Below are 20,797 nucleotides of genomic sequence, written 5' to 3'. Positions count from 1 at the left end.
TGCAGGAATGCTGTGAGTCTGCAGAATGCCTGTCCACCCAGGGTGTGCAGGAGGGGTGAGACAGGATACAGATTCACCCCCCCTTGACTCCTGGCTGCCTTTTCTCTTATTATTCCTGAGACTCCATCTGGTCTCACTATTTTTACACACATACATATTAAAAAAAAAAAAAAAAAAAAAAAAAAAAAAAAAACAATAGAATAAACACTTAATTTCTAACCTAATCAGCCCTTTTCTCACTAATTAGCACCCTCTGAGCACATCCACAGGCTGTGAGAGATACTCTGGGGCTGATAATGACCCCCAACCTGCAGTTGCATATGCTGAAGGGTCAGCAGAGCCAAGAGCAAGCCGTGGGGAGGCAGGGAACAGAGTGACCTCTGTCATTGGTTTTTTTTCTCTGAAATGTGGGATGATGGAAAGGGGACATCTCTTTTTTGGCAGGGTCCCTTGTGCATGCGTGCACGTGTGTTTTTCTGTGACAGAGAGTGAATGTGCATGTGCACGCATGTGTGTCGCGGAGGGGGGAAGCTGGAGCGGCTTGGAGGGAGGGGACTGGAACAAAATTCTGGCACTGAGCCCAAACCTGAAACACATGCCAATTTATGCCTCTTGCTGGTGGTAATGAAGGGCTTCGTTCAAGACACACGGGACACTAATTAAGGGGCTTCAAAGGCAGCTTTCTGTAGAGTGCTCTCTAAAGGGGGGCTGAGGGGAGGAAGGAGCACAAGAGGGGGGTGTTCTCCACTCAATGGAAGACTTCTGGCTCCTAGTGCTGCTGGGGAAGGCACTTTTTCTTTCTCACTGTCTCCCATAGCAACTCCTACCCGTGAGAGCTGAGAAGGTGCAAGCATCTGGCAGCTCCGGGCCAGCCCTCAGCAGCCAGCAGGCAAGACAGGCTTCAGTATGCAAAGGTGGAAAGCAGCATGGCAGAGAGGAAGAAAAGAAGAAAAAGGTGGAATTGGGGAAGCAAATCGGTGTAATTACAAAGGTAGCACCTATAGTAACAGGAGTTGCCGTTAGTCTCCAGGGATTTGCAGGGCCAAAGCTCTGGATCACTGCAGATCAAAACTCCATAGCTGAGCCTTGTCAACTTCATCCCATGGAGTTATTTCATAGGGAAGTGTGGGTGGGGCAGACCTTGAGAGTAGGATAACGGGCAGGGCTGGGAACATGCCTCCATCATGTCAGTCTGGGCACAAGGGCTTAGCTGCACAGGCGCCCAAAGAGCTCTAGCCCACTTCCAGGAGCTTCACAGACCTTGGCCCTACAACTTCTAAGCATTGCAGATTCACTCACTTAGCTAAGTGTTCCCATGTCACAGGAAAGGAGCCAGGCCACGGAATGGGTGACATGACTCAGCCATGGTCACCAAAGGAGGTCTCAGTTCAACTCTCCGGCTTCCTACCTGTTACCTTACCCTCACACCTGCCTGCCCTCCCTCCACCTGAGTAAACATGAAACAGCAGCTCTGGTGAGAAACAGGACTGTGCTGAGATTGATGAAACGGGGACAGAGTGTGGGAGGAAAGAGAAGAATAAATTGGCAGGGAGAGCAACATAGTGTTTAGTGAGAGACACGAAGAAAGGGTGAGTGAGAAAGGTGGTGAGGAAGAGAAAAGAGAGAATAGATGGTTATCATGGATTATAGTCACTGGGCCATGCACCACACAGAGAAAGTGAGGGAAAGAAAAGAGAGGTGATATGAGCACATGAAAAGAAGTGGTGAGAAGTGGCTCACAAAGAGCAAGAGAAGCAGACGGTTTGAGAGATGAGCAGTGTTTCACTGATCCTGCACGACAGCATGTTGCCTGCCATCACTCACCACCCCACAAGCTGCCAGAATGCCCCACAGCTTCCCTTGGTTTCAGACAGAGCTGTCTTCTCTATGACAGGCAGTCTCAGCACCACACATGGGTCACCTGGACACAGCTCTTTGGGAGTCAGGATCAGTCCAGCCACGATGAATCACAAGTACACATTATTTGACCAAGGCGAAGCAGAAGGCTTTCAATACTACTCTAATGCTGCTCCACAACTGTTTCATTTTAACTAAACTAAAGCTAGTTTTTCTAACCTTTCTGCCCTCTCCTGTTCACTGTCCTCCTATGCAGCAGCCCACATTTAACTGCTTATTCCGGATGACCTGCTCCATGTCTGCCATGTTCAGTGTCACCCGGCCACAAGCACGGCCACCTGCAGCCCAGAGCAGTTCAGTAGGGCTGTGCCTGCCACTGGAGACAAGGAGGGAGGAGGCTCACCCTGGAAGAAGCACCTGGGGTGAAACTGACTGAGGTGTGGCTGAGGCCAGTGACTGCCCAGAGCAAGAAGGACAGTGCAAGGCAGTTCTTAACAGCAGCTCTTGGGCAACAGGCTCCACATGTATATCCAGAAATTCCCTGGTTTTTCTTACTACTGCCCAGCAGCAGTAAGAAAATGGTGAATCTTGCTGCCCAGACTGAGCAGTTTCTGAGAAGAGGTGGTCAGGCTCCTAGGCAGGCAGAATCAAAAGGGGGTTGGATGCAGAAACACATTATGGTGCTAGAATCAACCCTACGGTAGGTCTTGCAGCTGCCTGGGCTGAGGAACATCTGGGGTCTGCTAGGATCTGTAGAGAAAACAGATCAACCTCAAGGAGGTACAGGCACAGTCTAAGATGCAGTTGCAAGACACAGCCTTGGAAGGGCTTAGCTCCATCACTGACACTTGCCTCATCCAAGCATAACTACAAGGCCAGACAAGTTCAGGGCACCCATGGGCCTGCCTCCACCCATCTCACAGACCACCAAACACTTCCCATCAGCTGCTTACAGCTGCTAAACCTTTACAAGGAAACCCACAAAAGATCAAAATCAAATGGGAGAACAGAGCTGATCATCAGCCTCTTCTGACCATAGGGGAAAAAACAGCCAAGACATTCAGGTTCACAGAAAGACACCAGCCTTAGTTTCCATGGAGAGAGGAAACAGGAACACTCTCCAGCTTCCCCCTTTACCTCCCAGGTCTTCCTTCTCCTCCTGCACCTTGCTTTTCTGCCCTGTGCAATCCAAATTGGATGCCATGCCAAAGACAGATAAACAGGCAACTAGTGAATCACTCTTATTAAGTTTGAACTTATTATTAAAAAAAAAAAAGAATAAAAATGAAAACAAAAAACATGAAAAGAGGGAGAGAAAATCAAAGCTGGGTTTACAGGCTTAGCAAGCATGAGTGCATATTCAGCCTACACTGTTCCCTTTGTGACTCTGTCACACCGGTAGACTGCTAAGAGAGTTATACCACTACTAACATGACAGCATTGTCCTGTACAGCCTGGATTAGAAATCCCAGTGGCTGTGTGGAGGGGAGAAGTCCCTTGGCAGTGGCAGGCACTTGGCCTCATGATGCCTTCCACTCGCAGCATGCTGGCCAGGCAGGGAGAAGTATTCAATTATCAGACAGGCTCTGCCTTTTCCTAGACCGGCTTTTTTTCATTGTGTGACTGCTTTCTCCCTGGCTAGTGATGCCTGAGAAGTCTGTCACGCAAGAGAAACTCAAGATGGTCCAGACAATTCCTGAATCAGGCAGACTTCTCACAGCTGAACTCCTGTTCCTCCTCACAAATACACAGTCTTCTCCAAGTATGGATAGGATTCAGTCTTGAAGGTGGTGAATATCTCATTCACCAACAGAGGACCTCCAACAACTGCCTAGAAAACTGGATCTCCTTGTTCTCTGCTGGGCAGGAACATCAGTCAGTTGTGATTCCTTCACATTTCTCCGGCCTAAAAATCATCCTACTGAGCCAAGACTGATTGCCCTCATTACTTCCACTTCTTAAGCAGGACCACACCAGTTTTTAAACACATCAAAGACATGTATGTTGCTCTGATGCATTTTTCAAAAGCTTCCTTTTCCAAGTAATTCCCATATAAACATCACCCAGAATAACACAGCAATCAGATAATCACCCATACTCTCATCCACTGTTTGTACCCTTTGTGATGTCCTTGGGAACTGTTTCCTCACTGGGACAGTGGTGTTATAGCATGTCTGTGAACTGGCACAGATAGACAAGAAAAAGGCAGCTGGCAACAATAATGCATCACCCCAGCCAGGATGCAGAACAAGGAAAGGTCATTGTGAAAAGTGGTCTCTCATTGCTCTGGCAGCAGCCAGCATTCCTGCTTATGCGGCCACCAATGCAGGGGCTCAGCTTTGGTACCACTAAGGGAAGATGAGCCGGATGCTGCATGAATTGGCTGGGTCAGTCCCTAGGTCTTCATACAGGGAAAGAGGAGCTGGAGTGAGAAAGGCAGTGAGCTGAGAGGAGGAAAGAATTGGGTATGCAGTGCCTGGAGGGTGAGGGTCAGGACCAAGAGTAGCAGAAGGAGCTATCTAGGGCAGCTGCTCACCCAGATGGTCCCCAGTCTGTAGCCTTCAGATCTTGCCTTAGCTCCAGCCCCGTAACTGGTGGCCTCATCTCCCCACATCTCTGTTCTGCAGCCAGTAAAGCCACTGGTGGGGCAGGCTCTGTACCACTGCAGGAATTGGGGCAGGGACCATTCCTCATTCACATAACCCCAGTACTATTTTCTCTTTCCCAAACCAAAGACACAAGGGAAAAAAACACAGTTTTTCTTTCCAGAGCTTCCCCGGGGCTAGGATACAATATTTTATGGCCCAGTTCTTAGCCTATTTGCATTTTGTATTTTTACTTGAACTGCAGTTTGTTTCCAGGCGTTTGGGATGCCTAATGATTTTCAAAGCACTGTTTATTTTAATCCCTCTAATTTATTAATAAATTAGTTGGCCTCAAAGTGCTTGGGAAAGAAGGGGTAAGGAAGTTGTAACCAGTGCTTTGAATAAAGCATCAAACTGTCATATGATCACATCAAAGCAACAGCAAGCAGATCACTTTGTTGGCTATATCATGATACAGCCTTATAGGTCCTCCAGCTTGGTGTCAGGTTTCCTCACACATGTCACCCTGCAACACTACCAGGCTCACCAACTCCAAGGATGAAGTAAAAAATAGCAATGCCCAGAGGCAGCTCCCTCTGAAAAGTCTGCCCCTTCTCACCCTCTGTGTGTTGTGAGAATGTAGCATGCCACCGTGGCACAGATAATATAAGCCATGCTGACATCCACGTGGCTATGCAGGCAAGGTTGTAATCTTCCCATAAATCACAGGTGCACTCAGCCTCCACTACACTCTTCAGCCCGGTGCTCTGTGGCAAGACTACAGTTTCACACACAGGACAGTCCCTGAAAAAACAGCGAGCATAAACCCTGTTAATCATGCAAATGAATGTCTTGGAATCTCTGCTAGTCAGTCCCAACAAGAACGTGCCAGGTTTTCTCATCACCAGAAAGCAACTGACAGATCCTGAAAATCCTAGGGGCTGCCCTCAAATAACTTTTCCCATCTCCAGGGAAGCTGTGAATGTGCCCCATCAGGTGTTTACAGCCTGCCCCCATCTAGGGCCTTAAGACCACATACAGTCTCCTGCAGCTGACAACTTCATCACATCCTTACTGCTGCAAAGCCCACTTGCTCTCAGTGATCCCACTGAGATAAAGATCCCCTTTCTCCCATCTCACGCTGACCTGTCAGCATTGAACACGTTAGTCATGGGCTAGCATTTGCCAGGGACACAGGACTCGCAGGAAGCAGAAGCCTCTCTCTTCTGTAGTGGCAGGCCTTGCTGCAAGTGTACATCTTGTGCTAAAGGGCTGAGGTGATTCCACAAACAGCTCTCTGAAAGCAGCCTGAAGTTGCTGCTGGTTGTCATGATGAGTTAGTTGTGCTAGATGTCCTCCAGAAGCACCGTTCTGCCTGGGAATAGACAATGACTACTGTTTAGAGGGGGTGAACACATCCTGCCTGAACAAGCTGATTACAACAGCCAGCACAGCTGTCTGGCATGGGGGGGACCACCTGTACTCGTGTTCTCTTTGTACTTCTGGATAAATTGACAGAAACAGAGATGCCTTAAGAAAGGCAATGGTGGGATAGAAGCTCTTTCACACAGGATGCAGGAAGAACAAAAACATTTTTGCAGTGTGATTTGCGAAGCAGATTCCAGAGTGGATTTCCTTGCTGATATCCACAGGTGCTGTCAGTGCCAATGCAGCCTGAGCAGAAGCGAGCCCAGCCTGGCTCTGCACCCATCTAAAGGTAGGTGCCTGCATGCCCAGCAGGCATTTGCAGCAAGTGGATCATCAGAGTGCCAGGTCAGGCACCTTCCTGGGATCAGTGGTCACAGCAACAGATTTCTCCCCTCCCCGCCACAGATTAGGCCCACAGCTCCAGAGGCAGCTCCCGTTCCTGCAGAAACATCACTGCTGAGCGCTCACTGTGCATTGCCATAGCCCAAATCACCATATTAATATTTTTGCTTCTATTCCTTACTTAAAACCCCCCTTCTCTCCAAGCTGCATCTCCCATCTGATGAAGGCAAGCCCAGGGCCAAGGGCTGATGGCCACAATGCTTGCTGGCTCCACACCACTTTGAGGGGTGCCAGCTTGCCAACAGAGCATCTGCACTCTGCACTCCCTTTCTTCCTTCCCTGACTCCCTGCACTCCCACCACCTCTTGCCAGCACAAGAAGGCCCACCTGGAGAGGCACTGAGACTGCTCATGCTCTTTCCTAGCTGTTTCCTCTCTCCCATCTCCTCCCTGTGTGTGGACACCCTGATGGCACCTACCCACTCACTGGGTGGGCCATCAGAGACATTGTGTCTGCCCTGCTCCTGGCACTCAACATCTGACACCTTGTTTTAAGGGCTTATCAACTACTCTAGCAGCCTTTCCCTCTCACCCAGACCCCACAATCAACGGGCAGTAATCCATGCTGTGCAGGAAGAAAAGGGATGGCATGAATCCCAGCACTCAGTTCTGTGTTGTGGACAAGGCATTATCTTCACCCTACAAAGAAGGTGTAACTCTGCTCTTGGCTTGATTGTGGGCACTCAGTTGATAAAGTCAGGTTATTACCTGCATGCCCTGGCAGGGCACCAGCTCTCCTGTCTGCCCATCTTCCCTGGGGCAGGGAGCTCCCTGCTTTAACAAAGCTTGATCACCCAGCAAGTTCTCCTATGTGGCAGAGGAAATGGAGATCTTCAAAACGGGATTTTAATTGAGTCCTCAGTTTGATGATCTACCACTTAAGAAGAAGGCCAGGGTGGATGAATCCTGATCTTTGCTCTCAAAAAAGTGCACCAACAAGTGATAAGAACTTTGGAGAGCAATAACAAGGGGAACAGCATCTCTTGGAGCCTTCCCGAGGGGAGCATAACCAGCTCATGTACTTAAGGCTGTAACCTTTCTCATTCTCCCCATAGGTCTCTTGGTGTCTTTTCTTCTGTTGCCTCTCTGATCCCTGAGCAAAGAGCACAGTCTTAGCAACCCAGCCTCTGCAGGGAAGTCCAAGAAAGTCCAAACCTCCAGGATCATGCCATACTTGTCTAAGGGCATGGGGAAGAACCATCTGCCTCCAGGATGCTTTATTCAGCAGTGGCAAACACTGAGGCCAGGGGAAAAGAAGCAGAAGTTGGCCAATATAGAGATACCTCCCCAGGCCTCCAAGACAAGTTGAAAATGGTGGATTTTGTGAGTTGGCCAAATTTACTACAAAATTACTCCACAAGGATTCTGCCCAGTGTTCACTTTAACTGTGCTTCATTGTTACATTTCACAGCTACACACCAGGTGCTTTTCTGCTGGGATGAAAACGGGGCTGTAAAAGGCCTATCCGTGAACGAGAGACTCTTTGCACAGAGTGGTGCGTCTGTGGGCAGGGAGGAGGGCAGGTATTTCTTCTCCGTGCTCCTCAGCAGGGGTGAACAGTAATGAACATGCTGGGAAAGGCCAGCAGCCCCTGAGTGAGGCATATGGGTCTTTGTGTAAGACATGCCAGCCAAAATGAAGAGACCATTCCTGCATTAAAGCCTGTTCAGTGTGTCCATAAAACCGGTGAATGCAAGCATCCTATTGTGAATGTTCACATGTGGCATGCCAACAGTGGCCCTGGGATGTGTCCCCAGCCCGTGAGCATGCGAGCCAGCCCCACGGGGGGTGCGTGTGCGTTGTCTGGCTGCCAGGGCACCTGCCCACTGGGGAACTTTCCATCTAAACCAGCTGACAGCTGCTCTCCTGAGTTTCCTGGACACCAATAATGTTTTCCCTTTTCTAATCTCCCCAATGTAAATCCATTCACAATGAGTGCCTAGAGACTTTTAATTCCATCGGCATTAAACTCACTAAAACCTCTATTACCAAAAGCTTTTAGGATTTTCCCCAGAATCTACAAGTCAGGTTCATAACATGACAGAACTCCACCTCTCTAGGGTGTCTGAGAAATTAATTCATGCTTTCTAAATGCCAGGATCACTGACCAGACATTCAAAGTATCCCCCTTGCCATTAGTAAGCTCGAGTTGCTGGTACAACACGGCCCATGCCAGGGGCTGAGCTGTCTTCTGAAACACCTCTAACAGTCTGAGAAAAGCCCCCTCCCTGTACCAGGCAAGAGCAGATCACCTCACAGCAAAGCAATACCAGAGGTTCACAGATGCTGTGTTAAAGGGAAGTGGTTTATTTCAGTGCTGCTTTGCTGCATTCATAGAGTAAAGGTCTGACAAATGCATCACAACACCAGTGCTCCCCCGGTACCAAAATAAGTGAAAAGATAGTGTGGTCTCACCTCAGAGCTGCACACAGGCAGGCACTGTAAAAGCACAAGGATTATCCAGCTACACCTCAGTAGAGAAGGTGGCTGGGTGCCGAGAAAAATTGAAAGTGGTTGTGGTGGAGGGGTCAGACAGCTGTGAGTCAGTGAGTGAGGTTTCTAAATGCTGTAATACTCCAGCGATGGTGCATTTATCCTTTGGCCCTGGAGGTTCATTGGCTGCTGTAACAGAGCAGAGAGATGCAATCATCTTTTGATCCCAGAGGTCTTTTTAGGTGCTATAACAGAGTAGTGATGATCAAGCCATCTCCAAAGCCTTGGGGTTGCTGGCACGCAGCATGGGTGACGTCAGTGTCTCTCAGCCCCCACAGTCCCCAGCTCCTGGATTCCAGGAGAGGTGTTGAAGATGTTGCTTCCAGCCCAGAGGTTTGCAGGGGCTGTGGTGATGTCAGCTTTGATGCACTGCCAAAGTTCCCTCTGGCCTCACAGGAACTTTTAACCATGTGGAAAGGTGTGATACTGACCCCAGCTCTCTGGGACACAAGCCTGTCTGCTCCCATTCTATCCACATCACCTGCAGTGGGTGCAGCTCCAAGCTACCCACCAAAACAAATCACAGCTCTAAGAATACAAGAACAAATCACAGAGATCCAGCAAAGAGCAGCATGCAAAGATGATCCCCAGTGTTTTTTTATCTATTTCCCTGTGCAAGTAGTCACTCTGCTCACACCTCCTGGGCTGTCCAGGAAAGAGACATATTTCCAAAGAGTCTGGGATTTGTGTGTAGCTACACACGCATTCGTAGCTACACACAAATAGCTAGAAATCAAACAGGCTAAGTTAGCCAAGTTGTTGAAGATTTCAGCATCCTATATCATGGACTCAGGGAAAAAAAAAAGGGAACAAGAACTGGGACCATGCTCCTGGGTAGGGAAGGCAGTTGGACGAAGAAGATATGTTTGTAGACTCAGATCCTTACACTGAAGAGAGGAGGAAGTAATCAAATAAGATTTCGGGGTTTCCATAGGTTCAGAGACCCTTCAGCTCCAGCAGATTTTTAATTCTGGGCTCCAACTTGGCCTGGAAATTAGAAAGTTTGCTGGATGCCCTGTTATCCTGGCACTGATTCCTGCATCCCTAGTTCAGGCAGAAGATGGAAGCATGTGCAATCTCCCAGCAATGTCTAGGAACTTTGCAGGTTAGGTTTCTGATCTGAGGCAATATCAAGAATTTAGGTGGGTTAGCACTTTTTCTGTGGCAGGGCTGGGATTTGGTTTTCCCCAGAACCTAATTCAAACTCAGAGGATGAAAATTCTCCTTCATACTATGGGCTTCAACATGATTCGACATGAACAGAATTTCACTGCTGGTGTCCCAGCAGGTAAGATGTACACAAGGGAACAACAATTACATGTCAGAGAAATGTCCACACAGGCTCTCAGGAAAAAACATCACTGGAATTTGGGGGAGAAAAGGTGGAAAAACATCAAAGCAGACAAATGAGGGACAGTGTACTCCTGTCTCAATTTTCTTATTTTCTGCTATGAGTTGCAGGCTAATATAGGCTCTGAAGACTGAACCTGCAAGTTCAGGCTCCAAAACTGGGCTCATCCTTAGTTAAAGCTCATTGAGGTACTCTTGTTCTCCACAAAACACACAAATCCACTATGAACTTTTCTAAATTCTTGGACCTGACAAATTCTCATGTCTTAGACCTCCACAGTTCAACCCTGTAAATCCCATACACTTTAATTTCACTGTGCTTTTCTTCACTCCTAGGTGATGAGGAAAGGAAGGACAGATATCCTCATATGTCTCATAATTTTATTTCCTCCCACCATACACTCCCAATCTGCTGTCTGACACCAACAACCCCTGTCTCCTCCATATCTTCACTTGGGGGGTGTTCACAGGCTTTCTGTATCACCTCAGAGGCCCTTCATTTCTCCAGCATCCCTTCAGAAAAAGGCTGACCCGGGTTTGGCTTGTAATTCCAGATGAAGCAGCACTGCGGGTGTACCAAGAACTCTTCCAGAGTCCTCTCTACCCACAGCCTCTGCATCCAAACAGCTGATTTGCCTGCTCAAGGGCATCACAGCATGGGGCAGAGCTCTGCAAAGACATTTGCCTTTTCATTTGGCTGATACTCTTGATTCAGGACCTTTTGGGTATCTAAAGAGTTTTGAGTCTGCCCTGCAACACACATTACTTTGAACATACCAACATTCAGTTTCACTCACCAGAGCACAGTGTGTCCATTTAACTTAGTTCTCTTTCCCAGGCATTTCCCACAGCCCTTTCTGTCCACAGCCAACATAATAATTTTGTCTCATCTGCTGATTTCCATATGGCATATCTCTCCTCCCACCTTTCCAATTCATTAAACAATAAGGTAAATCACAAGGGATTTAGAAGAGAACCTGGAGGCCACATTAACCGCTTGCCATGGTGAAACTTGACTGTTTAATCCCCTCATTCTTTCAGTCTCCTACTCAGTTTTTGATCTATGTCAATATTTTGTCTCTCGCAGACTGCTTAGCTTCTTTAGCAGCTCAAGTGCAGGATCTTTTAAAAACCTTTTGGAAGTCTAAATACATTATATCACTTGCTTTTCCTTTATCCACTGCATTATTGACACATTCAAAAAGTTGTAGGAGATTAGCATGATGCAGTTTTCCTCTGCTGAACCCACGTGGGATAGGCCCTATCAGACCACAATCTTCCAGATGTCTTCAAGCACTGCTTTTTAATTATCATTCCCACCAGTTTACCAGATACAGATGCAAAGCCTACTGATCCTTAATTCCCCGGATCATCACTGAAGCCTTTTTTTTAAATATAGGTACAACATTTGGTCTTCTCCAATTCCCCAAATCAGTAGCGCTTTTTTTTTTTTTCCGCAAGAGATTGCATATTTTTGTTAGCAGCTCAATCACTTAAGCTCCTTCCAAACTCTCGGATTTAACCATCTGGACTTGATAAGTTATTGTTCAGGGAAAGGGGGGGCGGAGGTTTTGTAGTTGTTGGGGTTTTTTTTCACTGGGTTTGTGGGTTTTTTATGAGTTGCTTTGTGCCAGCACCCATTATTCTACCAGCATATTTTCCAACAGATCCTCATCTAAGCAGATATAGGAAAAGAATCTCACTAATACTGTTGGTAGGGACAGCTGATACAAGAGAAATCATAAGAGAATTCAGCTCCCCAGCAACATCCTAAAAATGGAGATACTGAGTCACTTTAAGCACAGTAGGTGACTGGAATTGATCAATGCGAGTTTTCTTGGATAACATCCACTCTGTTCTGACCAACCAGGCTAGTTTTGCTCATTTGTTTGGGTCTCTTGCTGAATAGTGATTTCCATCTTGACCCCAGAAGATTCAGGGCAGGAACAGCACTAGCTTGATTATATTCAGCCTAAGGTGTGATGAAAAGAAAGTGACCTCAGTGCTGGGGGATGCATGAACCTGGGAGGAGATTAAACCCACAGAGGATGAAAGAAAGTAAATCAGAAGGTGAGCAGAACATTGCTGGGCTGTTAGCTCCAGTGATTGCCTTTCAACTGCATCAGCCACAAGACATGAAATGTAATGGGCAATGCTGGAGAACTCAAATAAGTAGCCCCATTATATGAGCGTTTCTCCCTTTGTGCCAGACTGGTTCTCCACAGATTTCACCATGCTGGCAGGCTTTAAAAGGCATGGCAGTTAAGATCGGGGCACAGTCCCGTGGCCCTGATGTGCCACTTACTTTAAGCCATACCTTCTGCTGGTCCTGCAACAGGGAGTCAGGGAGGAAGCTTGAGATGGAAAAGAAGCACCCACAGATTTATGTCACAATGAACGTGCAACCAGCTGTGGATACATGTTCACTTGCCAACCTGCTTGCAAGCCAACACTGGCATTCCAGCTTCTGGAAACCATCACACCTCCATCTAAAGTGACACTTAGAACATCTGTATGAAATCTATCTACCCTGTGACAGACCTGGCATACCTACCTTACCTGACAGACACCTATTCAAGTATATTTTGTAAAGGAGGAAGAGAAATTTCTATAAATCCTTCTTATCTAATTGCTGCTGTTCAGTTCTTGTGGGGCATGTTGATGGGGCAATTGTAGAAAAAAATGTAGAAAAAATTGTGGAAAAAATGTGTACCTTGTTTAAGTCATTCCCTGCAGACACTGCCTATGTGGGGTAATGTGGCCATAAGTTTTTCTGGGTAGCCACCTAAAGGCAAGGCTGTGCCTCTCTCTAAGGTCTCACCAACATCCCTCCAGTACAGAGCAAGGCAATTCTCAGCAGTGCTGGGCAGCACATTCACTTCCTCCGGCACCGTGGGGTGAGGGCCAGAAGGACAGAGGACACGAGGAGGGGTTTCTCAGCCATGTTGCCTCCTCCATATTGGGAGCAGAAAAACATGCACAAAGAGAAGGCATCTCAAAGCAGGACAATCACAGGCTGGCTATTCCCTTAATGAAGGAGGTGAATAGAAGATGAGCATTTTACTGTGCAGAGCTAGTCCTGCCACAGAACTTTTGAGACCACATCCCTGCCCAGTACAAATGTGGTCAGGTCAAACTCTAGTCTGTAATATCAATATAAGATACTTCCATACCACATTGTCACTGCAGGGACATTTCTGTCTCCTTCTCCATCCCTTTTTTCCTTTGCTGCTTCTGTCCTTTTTCTCTCAGGTCCTCCCTCTTTCTCATCTCAGTGTCTGCATCCTCTCCATGCTCTGTGAGTCTCAGATTCCCCTTTCCCCCTGCAACACTTCCCTCCACTGCCTGGACATCACCTCCACGAAGCAAGAGAGGACTCACAATGGGATTGAGATAGAGAAGGAACTTGGGGGAGAAAGAGGTCTTCTTCCAACTTAGCCCAAAAAGACTCCCCACACACCAGACACAGCCCTGCTGAAGGTGCCTGTTTGAGCTGGAATGAAGCAATATGGACACTCACACAGATGCTGTTCTCCTGCACAGGGTATAAACCAGGTAGGGAGGTAGCACAAATCCCATCCAGTTGCTCTTCTAGCAAGGCTTTTAACTTGTCTCCCTCTCTTCACATGCACTGGTCTGTCATGTGTGGGTGTCTCAGGGCTGTCCTCAGCTGCTTGGCAGTGGCTGCGCAGAAGGTGCAAGGGGGAGGTGAAATGATGGGGGTTGGGGATGGCCAGCTGCCAGTCATGGCCTGTACCAGGGTGCCCTTAGTCCCCTGACACACACAGACATGTGGCACGGCTGCTCGGGGAGGCCCAGCCAAGAAGCCTGTCCTTCTCCACTGAATCTCTATTCTGTTTCCCAAGTGACAAGCCACAAACTCCCTTTCTCTTCCCAAACAAACAGAGGCTTGAGTGAATCACTGCCTCGGCCCTGGCACGCAGCCCCCTGGTCATTATGGATTCTCCTCCGGCATCCAGCCCCCTGCGAATGACAGCACTCAGCCATGTCAGCAGAGTCCATAGGCTGAACCTCCCTTCCCCACAGCATCTCTCTGTGCAGCCTGAAGCATTGCTCCTTCACATCCCTACTCCCCAAACCCCTCCTCTCCCACTGTGTTTGCGGCTACTGCCCGTTCCACGTAAAGGTAGGGGAAGCTGTGGCACAGCATGGTGACCAGTGTGAGAGCTTGCTAGGATTAGGACCCTTAGCAACAAGGTTTGGTAGACAGTGTCACCTCTTGATTTTAACCTCCAAAAGCTCATTTAGCTGGGATTTATAGTAAAACTGACTTCAGACTGTTAAACCTGGTCAACAAATTCTCCTAATCACCAGAGACTTGCACACATCCACACAAAAGCATGAGGCAAATCACCCCTCACCACCTTCCTGCCCTTTGACCCTTCAGCACAAACAAAATTACCTCCCTCAGCAAGACAAGCACCTGAATGAGAGACCTGGAACAAGTCCCTACAGCATAACACTGAGGATTTGCACTCATACTCTCTGTCCCAAATGAGCACCTGCCTCCAGTGGGGCTGGCTTGGCTTCTGTCCATGGTGCAACCCCATTTTCTCCCAGCATGATCCTCTGAGGAATGATAATGCCTCTCCTGGACCCTGTGCACTGAGCTGTAGAGTGGTCAGGGCTGGAGAACAACATCCTCCTGCTGAGACAATGCTTCCCTCCCCTTCCTCTTCAGCATGATGCCTGCCCTCCTCCCAACCAATGCCATCCTCTCCAGCATCTGCCTGGTGTGGGACATGGCTTGCTCCCAGACTGTAATTTAACTCTCTTTCAGACTGGCTTGCCTGACAGGAGGGACTGAACCAGGCTGACTGCAGCGTGCAATTACATCTGTCAGATTAGCCATAGCATGCACGATCCGGAGCACGTGCCAGATGTGGCACACAAACAGCACTCGAGCCAGCACCAAGAGAGGGTTGTGCAGACAGATAATACCCAACACAACACAAATCTTGCCAGTACAGAGTTAAGCCAGCATTGTTTTCTAAACAAATCTCAAACAGCAGAATGAATTCATACTGGATCAGCATTTTCTACCATGTAGCTGCAGCAGTTTTGACCCAGTACCAAGCTCCCTAGAGCTGGATTTATTGTCTTGTCCACCCTGGGTCAGTGCCAAAGCCATGTCCTGAGAGGACTGAGGAATTTAACCAATGCCAAATGACTTTGGAGGCTCCATATGGGAAGAGCTTGCTTTCTGCAAACTCCCCAACAATGACACCGAGTGTGACTGCACGGGCACGTTCCTGGCAGGCTCCGGCCAGGAGGAAGAGTGACACATCAACAACACCACGGTCACTTGTGACACACGCATGCACGCACCGGAGGGTGTGAACCACAGGGGAAAGGAACACTTCACAGTATCATCAGCTGGCACCAGCATCCAGAAACAGCCCCACTAGGTAGCATCAGCCCTTCCCAAGGCTGACCAAAGCTGCTCCTGCCCGGCATGGTGGTCACAAAGGAGGAGAAGTGAGGAACGGGTGCTGAACGAGGGAGAAACAGGGCTCAGGGCACCCCAGAGAAGGAAGAAAAACAGCAAGAGGCAGCAAAGAGAAGTTGAAGGCAGCAGTTTGTGTAGAAGGGTAGGTATTGGAGTAGTGGGTCAAAGAGCATTGAGGAACTACAGATGGGGAAAACTGATGGCAGGGTCCTGCAGAGGCAGCAGAGAGATGCACTGGAAGATGCAGTGGAAGATGTGCCCTCCTTGTCAGCATCACCAGGTGGGACCTGGGCAGGAGGGGAGCAACCCATCACCTCCCTTAGGGGATACCCACAGCATCACTGTTGGGGCTGCACAGTAGCACAGACCCTGCCAGTCCCTTCCCCTCAGAGAAACACAAGAACCCCCAAAATTTGACTCAGAAAAACTCCGGTCTCTGCCAGAGTCTGTTCAGAGCCTGAAACCACAGCCTGGCAGGTTGCAAACTCCCAGACCTCCCCTTTAAAATCCACTCCTCTGAGGTTACCCACTACTTCGCCAGCAGCTCATTGCTTTAGGGTCTATTTTAGGTAGAGGCATCTCCAGGCACGTTCGTGCTCCTTGAGGACTGGCAGCACGTCTGGGCCTGCCCAGGCACTGGGAGAAACAGCTGCTCCCATTCCCCTCCCACCCCCACACCACAGCAGCTCCAGCAGCACGGAGACATGGCATGGAAATAGTGCAGCTGATCTTCCTGCTTTCCCTGCAGAGGAGCTGAGGAAAGGGGCACTGAGGGCAGCCCCAGGCGGCAGGAGGCCCTTTCAGGTGCTCCCAAGAGCTTTGCGCCCCGAAATGGGTCAGGCTCGGCACAGGGCCCCTTCACTGCCTGTACAGGGCACACGGCGTTCCCAGCTTATGAAACACACTGTCTCCAGTAGGAAAACATCCCTTCCAGTTGAGAAGGAGCACCAGGGAACAGCAGATAAGCAGTGACAAAGAGCATGCCCATCACCCCAAAAGCTGTAGCAGGCTGGGCTGGGTATTCAGAGGAGGTACCTGGCTAGGAAATGGAGGCCAGCATCTTCTATGGGGAATTGGAATCCCCAAAATATCTGTGAGATGAGGAGGGAGGGGGACTCCTCCCCTCTATGGCCCACTCCTGGTAGCATGATGCCCACTCCTGCTCCACTGCAAGCTGCATCCCTGAGGTGACCCAGGCCAGGGCTGCGGAGCCCAGCTTTGCTGCTGGCCAGGCTGCAGCAGAGTCAGCCTGGCTGCCCCTTCTCCCAAGAAATAGAGGAGGTGGAGGAAAATGACGAATGGAGAAGAGCAGACAGGTGTGTGCCCAGGGAGGGGTGGGAAAGGGGCGGAATGCACTCGGGACTGCGTGCGGGGGACCTGCAGCGCGTGTCCCTCGGCTGCTCTGCAAACAACCCCTCCCTGCACACGCATGCAGAGCCGCAAGGGAAGGGGCTCAGAGGGGAGGGAGCAGCTCTCCGTTGTGGGGAGGGCGCTGATGAAAGCCTAGATTTTGTTCAGAGCATAGCAGAAACCCCTGCCCTTCTCCTCCCTCACACCTCTGGGGAACGAACAACGAGAGGGAGGGAAGGCGGGATGGAGAGAGGCACAGACAGAGGTGCCGAGGTTGGCTTACCTCGCAGTGCCTGCGCCGGGGGTGCCCGGGTGCGCGGGAGGTAAATCCAGGGCTCTGCTCTCCTTGGCGACTGCTGGGAAAGGTCTCTGTTCAGTCACATGAAGGAGTGGCCTGTGAGTAGGTGCTCCAGCTCACCGCTCGATCGAAGCTGCCATGGATTCATTGCGAACGACTTCGCCTTCTGTGAGGAGAGAAGGAAAGGGGAGGGAAAAAAAAAAAGGAAAAAAACCACCAGCTTAAGACTTGGAGGGTAGATTCACTTCTTTCTTAGGTTTCCAATGGCAACTGAATATGCCACATATGAAGATCCAGGGTGTGTGTGTGTGTGTGAATGTGTGTGTGTGGGAGGGACGGAGAGATGCACAGCTGCTGAGTCCACAGGCAGTGTAGGGTGTGAGCTAGTCAAGGCGTATCAGTGATTATGGGAACAGACAACTGGACACGGGCAGCAGAGTAGACAGACAACCAGATGGAAAGAGACTGAAAGCATGGAAGGAGATTGGCCTGTTTGCTAAGAGCCTGGCTGCCCCACTGTACACAGAAGGAGAGAGCACCTAACCCAGCACAGGGCAAGGTGCTGACAGAGCTGCACTGGGAGAAGGTGAAGTGTGCTTACACACACGGCTGCACGCACACACACACACGCCACCTCCCAGCCCACACAGTCACCCAGGCATGCCCCATGCAAGGACATTCTGCATGCTCAGGACACACACACACATGCTGGACACACACACAGACATTTACTCACTGGTCTTTCCACACCACCTTGCATACAACCCCTAAAAACTCAGAGCTCCTCTAAAGGATGAGATGCTTCTCTTCTTCACATACACCCTGCACCGACCTACAAGGTTGCACATCTGTATTAAGATGCACACGTGATAACTCAGGCAACCATCACACAACACCACAACAGCTCCACCCAGCCTATTCCACCACTCCTATGAGTACACAGCAAAAACATTTTTATACAGCACAGCAAATAGTGATCCCTGTGCAAATCCACACGGAATACCCAAACATGACTACCACACACCAGCTCCTGACCCCTTATACAAAACTGTCACTGCACAAACACACAGCATTTAATGAGCCCACTCCCATAGCAGAGAACAGAAAAAGTGCCATGTACACACACACACATCCATGTCAGCAAACACCACACTAGCAAATGACGTATCTGTAAGAAAATGAGGGCACATAAAACATCCTCATGCACTCAGGAACATAAGTCAAGCAAGTACCAGTGGCTGTATATCACACAAAAATATACTCTGCTTGTGAATTGCCTGCAGCATACAAACTGATTGTATCAGATACTGTTACCTACCTAAACTCAGCCCACACAGTGGCATAGCATCCTTCTGGATCCTAAACATTAACCCCAGCAACCACCAGACATATTCTGTCACATGGAAAGCACAAATACTCATCAACATCCAACACAGGCAGACAAACAAAAACTAGACATGAAACACAGACAGCCAGCACCACTCACCCAAAAAAAAAAAAGACATTCTTGAAAGTTATGAAGCTGGAACACACTTTGGAGACAGCTGTATTATTCTGTGCAAGTGCACAGGTTCATATTCACACACACACACTCCACTGTCACACCAAATCTACTTTAACTGCCTCCATCTCTGAGTAAGATTTTCCCTTTTTTTTTTTTTTTCCTGCACTTCTGTTAATTCTGCCCATTCTACAATCTCCCATGTGTCTGTCCACGGACTGGAGTTGCCACTCCGAGGGGCAAAGTGTCTGGAGCAGAAAGCCTGCAAAAGCAGCCACACTCATCCCTTCTCTTTCCCTCCGTTCTGGTGTTAGATGTGCATAATTTGCATGCAAAGAGTGCACAGTCCCACCAGCCCCGAGTGCTCTGAAATTGGCTGATAGTGGCATCAGGGGATGTGACTGCAAAACCTAAGTGTGGCAAAGTACACAAACCCTTATGGGAAGCGGAGATTTGGCCAGGAAGATACTGGCTTCCCCCAGGCCCCAGGAAAGACAAAGAGATGCACGGGGTGGGTAAGAAGGGGCAAGGGAATGAAGGGGGATCGGCCCAGCACCAGGGACAGCACAGCGAGCACTCCGCCGCGCTTGTTTAACAGGCTCGGGCAGTGTCACAGCGTGATGCTGCCAGCGATGATGGACAGCAATCAGGGTTCGACATCAGGGCAAGCAAGCGTACCTGTGTGCCCCCAGGAAATGGGAGAGGCAAGGGAAAGCATGGGCTTTGCAGCGGGGAAGAGCAGCTGCAGGTTATATGGCATAGGGGGTCCATGGCTACACTGGGATCATTGGAGCAGTGGTGGCACAGATAAAAAAGGAAGAGCTCACAGGCAGAAAAAAGGTTGGCATAGGCGTGGCTTAGACACAGGCAATGCAGGGGTTGCACTCGGGTCTAGCCCCAGCCACATGGAGGAAGTGTGAAAGGAGTCCCATAAGCTCTTGTCCTGTGCTATTGGACAGCATGGGCTTCCAGCACGTGGATACAGCTCAGTGTAGGTCAGTGCAGTGTACAGCACAATGGCCTCTTTCAGGACCTCCATGTCCTCACACACATTACGTGCCCCAGCAGCCTCAGCCCCTTCCCAGTTCATGTATACTTTCCACACTCTGGCATGCCCACTCTCAACTCCTCAAAGCCACCTACTTCAGGACACTCCCATCTCCCCATGCTCGCACCACATCCATGTCCATGTGGCAGCATCAGAGGAGCCAGAAGAAACATGTAGGGAAGCCCCCACTGCCACCTCAGCCCCAAATAGCCCCTCTACCCCTCTGCCTTCACCAGTGCCACCACCATTCACTTTTCTGAAGTGCTTTGAAGGAGTAGAAATTTCCTGTCTCTCTCAGCTAAGCATGGCCTGTGCATCGAGGCAATTTCAGCTGGTTAGTAACATCAGTGCCTCGGCACTGCGCTCAATTGTACCTGCGTGCCTCTTCCCACAAACATCCATTGTGCATTACAGCAGATGAATAATTTAGGCTGAAAGGGGACAAGTGAGAGAGCCTTTTGGGTCTCAGCAAGGCACATGTACAAAGCAGAGTGGAGACAGAGCTGCCTCATTTGGTCAAAGCTAACAGATGCTGCCAAACCTAGAAAAGCCACTATGACCTGAAGTTACTTGGGTTAAAGTACGGTCATGAGGGCAATTTAAAGAGGCATTTGGACTCAGAATTTCTAATAGGTGCTGAGAGTGACACAGAGGTGTTGTGTGTGGATGGGCAAGGGGGATCTTCATCTCTGAGACACTTAGCACTGACCTAAGAAGCTGAAGAGAGCCACTAGTGGAGAAGGGAACCAACATCCTAAACTGACCTGCCAACCATCTGCTCCTGTGCTTCAGAAGCATGGAAGAAGTACTATGACTGGCTAAACAGGAAAAAAGGGATTGAGAAAGCACAGCAAACAAGAGCTGAGTGGGATGCAGATGCATGCCTGTATGCGCACATCAGTGTTCCTCTCAAACAGATGCCACATCACAGCTTTGTGGTGGCATGCAGGGGGACCTGGAAGATACAAACATGAGTCTGTCAGTGCTGCCCTGAGCCCATCTGCATGGGATAATGC

The 20,797-nt window shown here is 49.3% G+C and overlaps 1 long non-coding RNA gene across 3 annotated transcripts in view; it reads right to left on the bottom strand.

The window, feature by feature from the left end:
• Positions 1–20,797, bottom strand: part of LOC128788142 (uncharacterized) — a 54,275-nt gene that overhangs the window by 15,207 nt on the left and 18,271 nt on the right. For 2 of the 3 annotated variants that reach the window (XR_008430959.1, XR_008430961.1), the window contains one exon: positions 17,218–17,398. This is a non-coding gene — a long non-coding RNA (uncharacterized LOC128788142). Of the gene's footprint in view, positions 1–5,603; positions 5,818–8,686; positions 8,894–17,217; positions 17,399–20,797 lie in introns of those variants that run through there. The other variant, XR_008430960.1, reaches the window with a different exon arrangement.

The sequence above is a fragment of the Vidua chalybeata genome, chromosome 5, assembly GCF_026979565.1.
Source record: "Vidua chalybeata isolate OUT-0048 chromosome 5, bVidCha1 merged haplotype, whole genome shotgun sequence".
Classification (NCBI taxonomy): Eukaryota; Metazoa; Chordata; class Aves; order Passeriformes; family Viduidae; genus Vidua; species Vidua chalybeata.
Note: the sequence above shows the minus strand (reverse complement) of the source record. Positions and strands in the feature narration are given on the sequence as shown.